Source organism: Hylobates moloch, unplaced genomic scaffold (assembly GCF_009828535.3).
Source record: "Hylobates moloch isolate HMO894 unplaced genomic scaffold, HMol_V3 SCAFFOLD_20, whole genome shotgun sequence".
NCBI classification, from domain to species: Eukaryota; Metazoa; Chordata; class Mammalia; order Primates; family Hylobatidae; genus Hylobates; species Hylobates moloch.
The window spans coordinates 8,027,245-8,037,120 of NW_026652295.1; positions in this window are offsets into that span (position 1 = coordinate 8,027,245).

Here is a 9,876-nt window from a genome sequence, read left to right on the forward strand (position 1 = left end):
TCAAACTCCAATCAATATAGAAAAATCTATTGTATTTCTACATACCAGCAATGAACAATCAGAAATTAAAATTTCAAAAAGTACAATTTATAATAGCCTTCAAAACATGAAATACTTGGGTATAAATCTAACAACATGTGCAAGATATGTATGCTGGAATATTGTTGAATCAATATATTCAACAATATGTTGATGAAAAAAATCAAAGACCTAAATAAATGAACATTTATATAATATTCATGGGTTGGCAAATATTAAGATGTCTATTCTCATTAATCTATAACCATATATATAGAAATCTATAATTTCAACTCCATCCCAAGCAAAATCTCAGAAGCAATTTTTAAAAAGAAATTGACAAGCTGATTCTAAATTGTACAAGACAAGGAACTAGAATAGCCTAAACAATCTTGAAAAAGCAGAACAAAAGGGAAGGACTCACATTACCTGATTTTAAGACTTCTTATAAAGTCTACAATAACCAGACAGTGCAGTGATGGCAAAATGACAGACACAGAGATGAATGAAACAGAGTAGAGAGTTCAGAAGTAAACCCATGCATGAAGAGTCAATTGATTTTTACAAAAATGCAGGGACAATTTAGCGAGAAAGGAATATTTTTGAAACAAATGATGCTGGAACAATTGAATATCCATATGCAAAATAATGAACTTTGACCCATACTTCACATTATATGGAAACATTAACTCAAAAAGTATAATAGATTTAAATGTAAAAGTTAAATAATTTCTAAATTATTCGATGATTAGAATTATCTTCTAAAAAACAATTCTAGAAGAAAACATAGAAGAAAAACTTCGTGGTCTTGGGTAAAAATGTTTATTGGAGATGATAAAAATCATGATCTACAAAAGAAAAACATGATAAACTAGACTACATCAAAATTAAAATTAAAAGCTTCTGCTTTTTGAAGAACATGCTTATGAAAAATGAAAAGCCATACACTGGGAGAAAATATGTGTGAAAATATTTGGGAAATATGTATCTGATAAAAGAAACTTGCGTGCAGAATATATCAAGAATGCCTAGAAATCAATAATGAGGAAACAACTCACTTAACAAACAGGTAAGGATTTGAACAAAGACTTTACCAAAAAAGATATACAGATGGACAATAAACACATGAAAAATACTCAACATCATATTTATTAGGGAAATGCATATGAAAACAACAATGAGATGATACCATTGTATACCTATCAGAATGGCTAAGATATAAAAACTTTCTAATATCAAGTGTTGGTAAGGATGCTGAGCAGCTGGAACCCTCACACATGGTTGAAGGGAATGCCACTCAGGAAAACAGTTTGGAAGCTTCTGATAAAGTGAAACATATGACATGAAAATCCCACTCCTAGGTATTTAAGGGAAATGAAACATGTTCACATAAAAACCTACTTATAAATGTTTATAGAAACTTTATTTGTAATCACCAAAATTGGAAACACCCCAAATGTTCATCAACAGGCAAAATGATAAACTGCAATACATTCATACAACGAAATACTACTCAGCAATGAAAAGGGACATGCCACTGATACATGATGTGATATGGATGAAATTCAAATGCCTTATGCTAAATGAAAGAAGCCAGGCTCAAAAGGCCGGACACACTCTTTGATTCTATTTCATATGACATTCTGGAAAATGCAAAACTACAGAAGCAGAAACCATATCATTGGTTTCCAGGAGCTGATTGGATAGAAAGGTTGATTACAAAGGGACAAGGATCTTACAGTACTCAGTCCTTTGTATTGATGAGGCTATATGTTATACTGCTGTGTGTGTTTGTCAAAATCCATAGAATTTTATTTGAAAAAGAGTGATTTTACTAAATTATGCCTATATCTCAATAAACCGGTCTAAAAAGAAAAACACAATAAAAAGCAAAGTTCCAGTTTGGTGTGTCAAGGGATATGTACTTTGCTTTCAGGTTGATCCTTTCTAAGAATCAAATTATCTTTTTCCCCCTTCCAAATGACTAAGGTAACAAATGGTCTGTCAGTGTCCCCTAACGTGGAAATCCAAGAGGACGGTATGCTATGTGCCACTCTATTTGCTGTTGTGATGGGCTTTAGACATTTACTATTATTTATTACACAGGTTTAGGATATAATGTGGAGGTCACCTTCCAGCTGCAGTGAGATATTAACAGACTGGGATTGATGGGGGAGAGGAAGACCATTGTTATGTTTCTACTATATATCAGAAAAACTGTTTATGTTTTGTTTGTATATGTTTCTGTAAACATTCTGTAAACATGTTGAAGTAAACATTCAACAATCCTATAGATAATGATTTTGGGGAAATTTCAATTAAAAAAATCTAGGATCTAACTAAAATGCTAAGTTGCACACCAATTATTATACTTAAAACGGGCATAGTTAAGGGTTTCTCAGACATCTGGCCTCTGTATACATTCGCAACAGAATCTTCACAAAGAGGGGAGGAACTTCTATGATCTCAGGGGCACCTGTGTGCTGCCTCTCATCAGGTATGCTAAAATAAAATACTAGCTAATCTCCGGAATGTCATCAAACTTTCTAATATTTGGAAGTATGCAATGAATACAAAAGAGTTGAGGAATACAAATTGAATTATTAAAAAGTTATATTCAACACATTTAATTTCCAGAATTTGCCATCTCCTAATAGGACCTCAGAGATGTTAAATGATTTGTCCACAACTGGTAAGTGACAGGAATATTTTAAACTCAGGTCTTCTGACTCTAAGGCGAGTACAGATTATATTGCTTTACTTTTACTCTCAAAAGTTCACAAATGTATAAGCCATGATGGTGTGGTAAATCACACCAGGAGATGCCAGCAGTATTTCTTCTCTAGACTCTAGTGCTGAGAAGTTGCATACAACAATCTTTAAATTAATTCTTACTTGGCACTCCATTATCATTAGATTGATTTAACCCAGCCACATTTTTAATATTTCAAAGACAGAAGATATATGGCACCCGATTTTGTCTTCTCATATGATTTTTAAAAATACTCTAGAAATGAAGAAGGAAAATACTTAGTCACGTTTTTCACCAGAACATAAAATTCCTTTCTCTTGCCTTCCATGGCACCAGCCTCCTAGCTCTCTCTTTCCACTTCTCTTTAAGCCCCTTGGGGGATCATCTCCCTCTGCTTGCTATTGGAGGCTGTGTTTCCCAGAGTTCTGTCCTGAGGTCTCCTTTCTTCCCAGTGTACATGATGTCTCCTCGGTGAGGAGAGCAAAGATCACCTGGTGACCATCAAGCAGGCCACCCGAAGACAAAACTCCTTATCTGAGGAATTTAGAAGTAATTATGAAGCGGCTTCCTTGTGTGGGGTAAATACCTGAGATTCGTTGTCTATGGCCACGGAAAACTAGGATGTGGGCACACAAAGAGTGCAGTTAAGAGCAGAAGTTTAATAGGCGAAAGAAAGAAAAGATCTCTGTGCAGAGAAAAGCGCCAGAGGAAACGGGTTGTGGCTTCCGCAGTGGAATGCAGGTTTTACAGAGGAGATGGAGGGGACAGTGTCTGATTTACATAGGGCACCAAAGATTGGTCAGACCAGGTGTCCCGTATGCATAGCACATGAAGAAGCTGGCTGCCCCACCCTAATCTTTTATTATGCAGATGAGCTCTCCACCCGGCTGGCGCCATGTTGCCTGGTTCTTTTTTTTTTTTTGAGACGGAGTCTCGCTCTGTCCCCCAGGCTGGAGTGCAATGGCGGGAGCTCCGCTCACTGCAGGCTCCGCCCCCTGCGTTCACGCCATTCTCCTGCCTCAGCCTCCCGAGTGGCTGGGACTACAGGCGCCCGCCACTGCGCCCAGCTAATTTTTTGTATATTTAGTAGAGACGGGGTTTCACCGTGTTAGCCAGGATGGTCTCGATCTCCTGACCTCGTGATCCGCCCGCCTCGGCCTCCCAAAGTGCTGGGATTACAGGCTTGAGCCACCGTGCCCCGCCATTGCCTGGTTCTTTACTGTACACGTGGTGACGAAGAAAGGGAAGATGGAGCCTCCGTGTTGAACATGCCTGGCCCTCAGGTAGCCCTTTTCTATTGGCGCAGCTGCTGGCATTAACCAGTGCGAGTTTCCAGCTTGCTTTTCTATGTCTACAGCTCGATTTTTCAGGCTGCTCTTTGTTAGAAAAGAAATAATTTTGAGGTGCTTTTTGTTAAAAGGGAAATTCTGCCAAGGACTCTGTTGTCCTTACTATCTGCCTAAATAATTTCTTTCTATCTCCTGTATCAGTTAGACTTCCCTATTATCTAAAGCTGGCATCTGGTACGAAGCTTCTTTCGTATCAGACAGAAGTTACTTATAAACTCTAGTTACTTATAAATTTATTTTATTTATTTACTTATAAATTTATAAGTAACTAGAATTTCTATACATCTCCAGAATACATGCCTGCCGAAACCCATTGTGTAAACCTGGCTGACATTAAGCACAAAAATGTCTACAAATGTAATCATGTATCTAATGATACTAGTGGGCTAATATCGTCCAAATTACCTTCAGCTCCTGCTTTAAGGTCCATAAATACCCCTGAGGAAGAATCCACTGTGTTGCACTCAGTCCTCCCTTGCTGAGGTGCCCCGCTGCAGCTGCACTCTTCCACAGCGTTCTTTCTACCTAGTAAACCTTTCCATTTCCAGTCCTATACTGTCAGTGGTAAATTCTTCTTACCAACCCACCAGTCAACCGCCTTTTGATGTTGGAGCTCTGACACCTTGCCTGGCTCTGAGTGATTGCTTTTACTCAATTCATCTGTAGACTGATGACTTCATCTCTGGTACAGACCATTCTGACCTGCAGAACCATAGATACTATTTCTTCTTAGTGGACAGTTCTGTCTGAATGACCACAGAGAACTCAATCTCAACGTGCTCCAATGGAATTTCACTGCCTTCCCTATACTCTGCTCTCTGCCTTTCCCATCTGCCCACCCTCCCCTAAATTTCCAGTGTCATAAATTTAATGACATCATAAATGAGCTGGGAGTCATGCTGAAGTGCTTTCCCTCTTCACATCCGAGTATCCATCTAGGCTTATTGTTCTGCCTGCATTCTCTCTCTCAAAGTCTTCTCCTCTGGATATTCCTTCAATACAACTCTCATCAAGTCTAATCTGCATTATTCTAGTTCATCTCCTCACTAGTCCCCCTCAGCTTTGTCCCTGTCTCATTCCTGAGGGATACTGCTGAATCATGTTACTTTCAGCCAAAGGCCTTACAATAGCTTCGTACTCACAAAGAACCAAACGCAAACTCCAAGGCCCGCCTGCTTCCATCTGCAGCCGAACCCTAATTGAAATCTGTTTCAGCTGCACCAAACTACCTGCAGCTATCTAAACACCCTTTGCTGTTAATCATCTGCAATTATATGCCTAAGCTGCTCACTCCGCCCAACCTTTTAGTGCTGGCTTGTTAGATCTTTGCCTTTAATGTCCTTGTCATTATGGATTTGTGTATCTTTTAATATTTAAAATAATTTTCTTTTATTTTTGCCTTTTACTCCCTGAATTTTTCACAATGAACAGCAAATCATTTTTAAGGAGAACATCTAACATTTATTAAAATACCTAGGTGAACAAGGAATGGCTTTCTCCTTTTTCTACTTTATGATAAAATCCAGATGAATATAGGAATGTAAAATTTCAAAAAAGTTATCATTGTTTTAGGTCTATTCATACGTGCAAGGTTTTCAATTTTATGAATAACTCATACCACTTTGGGGCAAGTTTTGGGGCTGAGGGTTTACACCCATACCTCCACTAAGAGAACCGGGTATTCCTTTCCTGCTGTGTAGGTGTTTTCATCCCCTTCTTTTTAATAAAATAATGAAGAGAGTTTTTATTAGTAGAGTTAAAGATTTACAGAAAAATTGAGTACAGTTCCATATATGCATCCCATTCCCACCACATATATTGTTTCTCTATTATTAATATCTTTCACTAGTGTGGTACATTTGTTACAACTAATGTACCAATATCAATATATTATTAACTATAGTCCATAGTTTACTTTCAGGTTCACTCTTAGTTGTACTTCTATAGGTTTTGACACATGTATAACGTCATGTATCTGCTAGTGTAGTATCACACAGAATAGTCTCACCTGTGCTTTGCCTATCCATCCTCCCCTTCCCTTCCCCACCCCACCCAGCCACTGCCCACCCTCATCTTTTTACTATCTGTATAGTTTTTATTTTTTATTTTTGGAGACAGAGTCTCACTCTGTTACCCAGGCTGGAGTGCAGTGGCACAATCTCAGCCCACTGCAACCTCTGCCTCCTGGGTTCAAGCAATCCTCCTGCCTCAGCCTCCCAAATAGCTGGGATTACAGGTGTGCACCACCACGCCCAGGTAATTTTTTTTTTTTTTTTTTGACTTTTAGTGGAGATGGGGTTTCGCCATGTTGGCCAGGCTGGACTCAAACTCCTGACCTCAAGTGATCTGGCCACCTCAGCCTCCCAAAGTGCTGGGATTATATAGTTTTTCAACACAGACAGTCTGTATAATTTTTCAACACAGGCAGTAATCATTGTATTTTGAGCCAAAGTTTCCATCACCTTTTTAGGCAGACTTCTTTCTATTTGTTTTAAAATGAAGAAAGAATGTCTTCATGAAACATGAGTTATTTTGCATAGTCAGAGAGTGTTCACAGATTGAATTTTTAAAGTTGGTAATGCTTTTCTTTTTTTTTTTTCAAGATCCAGTTTGCATTTTCTACTCCCATTAACCTACAGTGAATACATCATTGGTCAACCAAAGTTACAGGATGAAGAAAGACTCTCGAGAAACACATGTGGGTCCAAACTTAGACTCAGAAATGCCCATGAGGGAAATTGATTTCTCTTGTCTATTACCAAATTGCTACTGTTGACATCAGAGTAAGAAGTTATCATTTTCCTACATATGAGAAGATAAAATAATCTGATATACAATGTAGGCAATTGAAATGGTCAGCACGATCATCTTTTCTATTTCGCCGTCAGAAAAAAACCCAGTGGTTTATTTATTTTTTATTTTTTATTTTTTTGAGATGGAGTCTCGCTGTTGCCCAGGCTGGAGTGCAGTGGCGCGATCTCAGCTCACTGCAAGCTCAGCCTCCCGTGTTCACGCCATTCTCCTGCCTCAGCCTCCCGAGTAGGTGGGACTACAGGCACCCGCCACTGCGCCCAGCTAATTTTTTGTATTTTTAGTAGAGACGGGGTTTCACCGTGGTCTCGATCTCCTGACCTCGTGATCCGCCTGCCTCGGCCTCCCAAAGTGCTGGGATTACAGGCGTGAGCCACCGTGCCCGGCCCCCAGTGGTTTAAATTGCAGACCCCAGCATGGCTTTTTCAGATGGATAACGACTCATTTCTAGAGGCCTTTCCCATTTAAATTTGATAGTACTGACACCAAAGAATGGGGGGCATGCTTATCACTACTTATTTTGGACTAAACAATCACAATACCTACTTAACAAAGCTGCTAAAAGCTTGGTGCATGATTTTGGGTGTTATCTGTGCCCCAACTCACAGGCAAGAAGCAGCGGCACATTATAATCGTTTGACAGGAAAGAATTTCAAGGGGACATAGAAAAATTGAAAGTCCACGTGGGATATGATCAAAGTTAAAAGAGAATTTCCTTTTCAACAAATGAAAGCAAGATATTTAGGTCAAACCTCACGTTGACAGGAAACAGGAAGGGCCACTGCCCATGTTAGAAGCAGACTGGACTGCACGACCCATAGGAGTCCCTGTGGTTAGGTTAATGGCTTAACAAAAAGTGATAATTTTAGAGTGCTTTAAGGTTTTCTAAGTGCCTTTCTTCATCTCTATCTTGATACAAATTGTCCTTATCAGATGTTATTAACATAGCAGAGTTTAGCAACAGATTAGAGTGCAACAGATTAGAAATTATCCTGTAGTGAAAATAGAATGGTTTTCCTCTTCCTCTTTGCTTTAGTGAAATGCTTGAAAGCCTACTCTCTCTGAACTGAAAGTATGATTTGTTATTCCAAAACTATTTTAGTCTCAGCAGAGATGGAGTTTGCACATGCATTTTCGATAACTAAGGCTGACTCCCATTAGGGTGGAAAATAAAGCCTATAATTCATAATAAGAGGTTGGTGGCTCACGCTTGTAATCCCAGCACTTTGGGAGGCCGAGGCAGGCAGATCACGAGGTCAGGAGATTGAGACCACGGTGAAACCCCGTCTCTACTAAAAATACAAAAAAATTAGCCGGGCGTGGTGGCGGGCGCCTGTAATCCCAGCTACTCGGAGAGGCTGAGGCAGGAGAATGGCATGAACCGGGGAGGCAGAGCTTGCAGTGAGCCGAGATTGCGCCACTGCACTCCAGCCTGGGTGACAGAGTGAGACTCCGTCTCAAAAAAAAAAAAAAAGAGATTTGTGCCTTTGAAATCACTTCCTACCATAATACTGGCCACTTCATTACAGTGGTAATTAGAAAGAAAAAAAAACAGAAATGGCCATTTGAAGGGGAAATTAGTGCTTAATTTCCAAGACTGTTTTATTTTAATGGATGCAACTCTGGCAAGATTTTATACTTCAATTGCAAACCCAAGAATAATAAGGCTAGTGTCTCAGATCTGTCTTCTAAATGGAAAACGCTTAATGCAGCATGTGATGAAAGAGCATCTAATGACTGGATACATCCCTTAAAGTCAAATGTACTGTCTTTAAAGGAGGGTTTAAAAAATAAGTATGTATGTGAAGGTAGGCATGTGTGGGTGTTAGTTACATCCATTTAATCAGCTGCTACTGTCATTAACCAAGCACACAACTTGAGCTTGTTAAAATTACTCCAATTAAAAGAAAGTGCTGTTAAAAGAAAATCTCATATTTTATTAAAAATGTCTGATGCGGCCCAAAAGGAAGGAATGATCTTTTCCTGGAAGAGGAAAACAAGATTTAAGACACAGAAATACGCACAGGTTGATCTAAGAGTCTCCATTTTTACAGAGCTGCTGAGTTCTTCTAAAGAATGTTTCTTTCCTTCCCCCAGCCCACTTCCTCTTTTAGAAGACTCTTTTATTGTGGAATGTAATACAGAAAACTCCACCCAATAAAAACACACAGTTCAATTATATTCCTCAAAGGGCACACCAGTGTAAACATGACACAGGCCAATAAAACATTGCCCCACCACACGAGCCTCCTCAGGCCAGCCCTCCCCAGCGCTAATCTCTCCTTTCCCCCAAAATACAATTGTCTTTTACGTTATCACTTCTTTGCTTTTCTTGGTAATTTTACCATCAAAACATGGATCCCTAACCATTGTAATTTTGCTTTGCCTTTTTTTTTTTTTGTGGAACTTTACGTAAACAGAATCATATAGTTTATACTCTTCTGTATTTATGCTTTTTCATGTGATACTATGTATGTCAAATTCTTGTTGCTATGAGTAGTGTGGCAAGTCTTTCCTATTCACTCAATTGTATGCATATAGCACAGTATTTGTTTAACCCATTGGACTGTAGGTGACTCCTGCATTTGGGTGATTCAGTTTCTGCTTTTTCTGAATGATGCTGCTACGAATATTTTTGTATGTGCCTTTTGATATACACATGCCTACATTTCTGTTGCATGTACTTGTGAGTGGAATTTCTGCGTCACTGGATGTACATTCAAATTTTTCAGATACTGCTGAATAGTTTTCTGAACTGGTTATAGCAATTTGCACTTCTAATAGCAGCATATGAGAATTGTCAATATTTAGCCTTTCTGTTAAGATTGTAGTAGATTTTTACTTGGGGTTGTCACTGAAGCATAATGAGGCTTTTCAAATGTTTATGGTTATTTGGCTATCCTCTTTTGTAAAATGCTTCAAGTCATTTCCCAACTTTTGTATTAT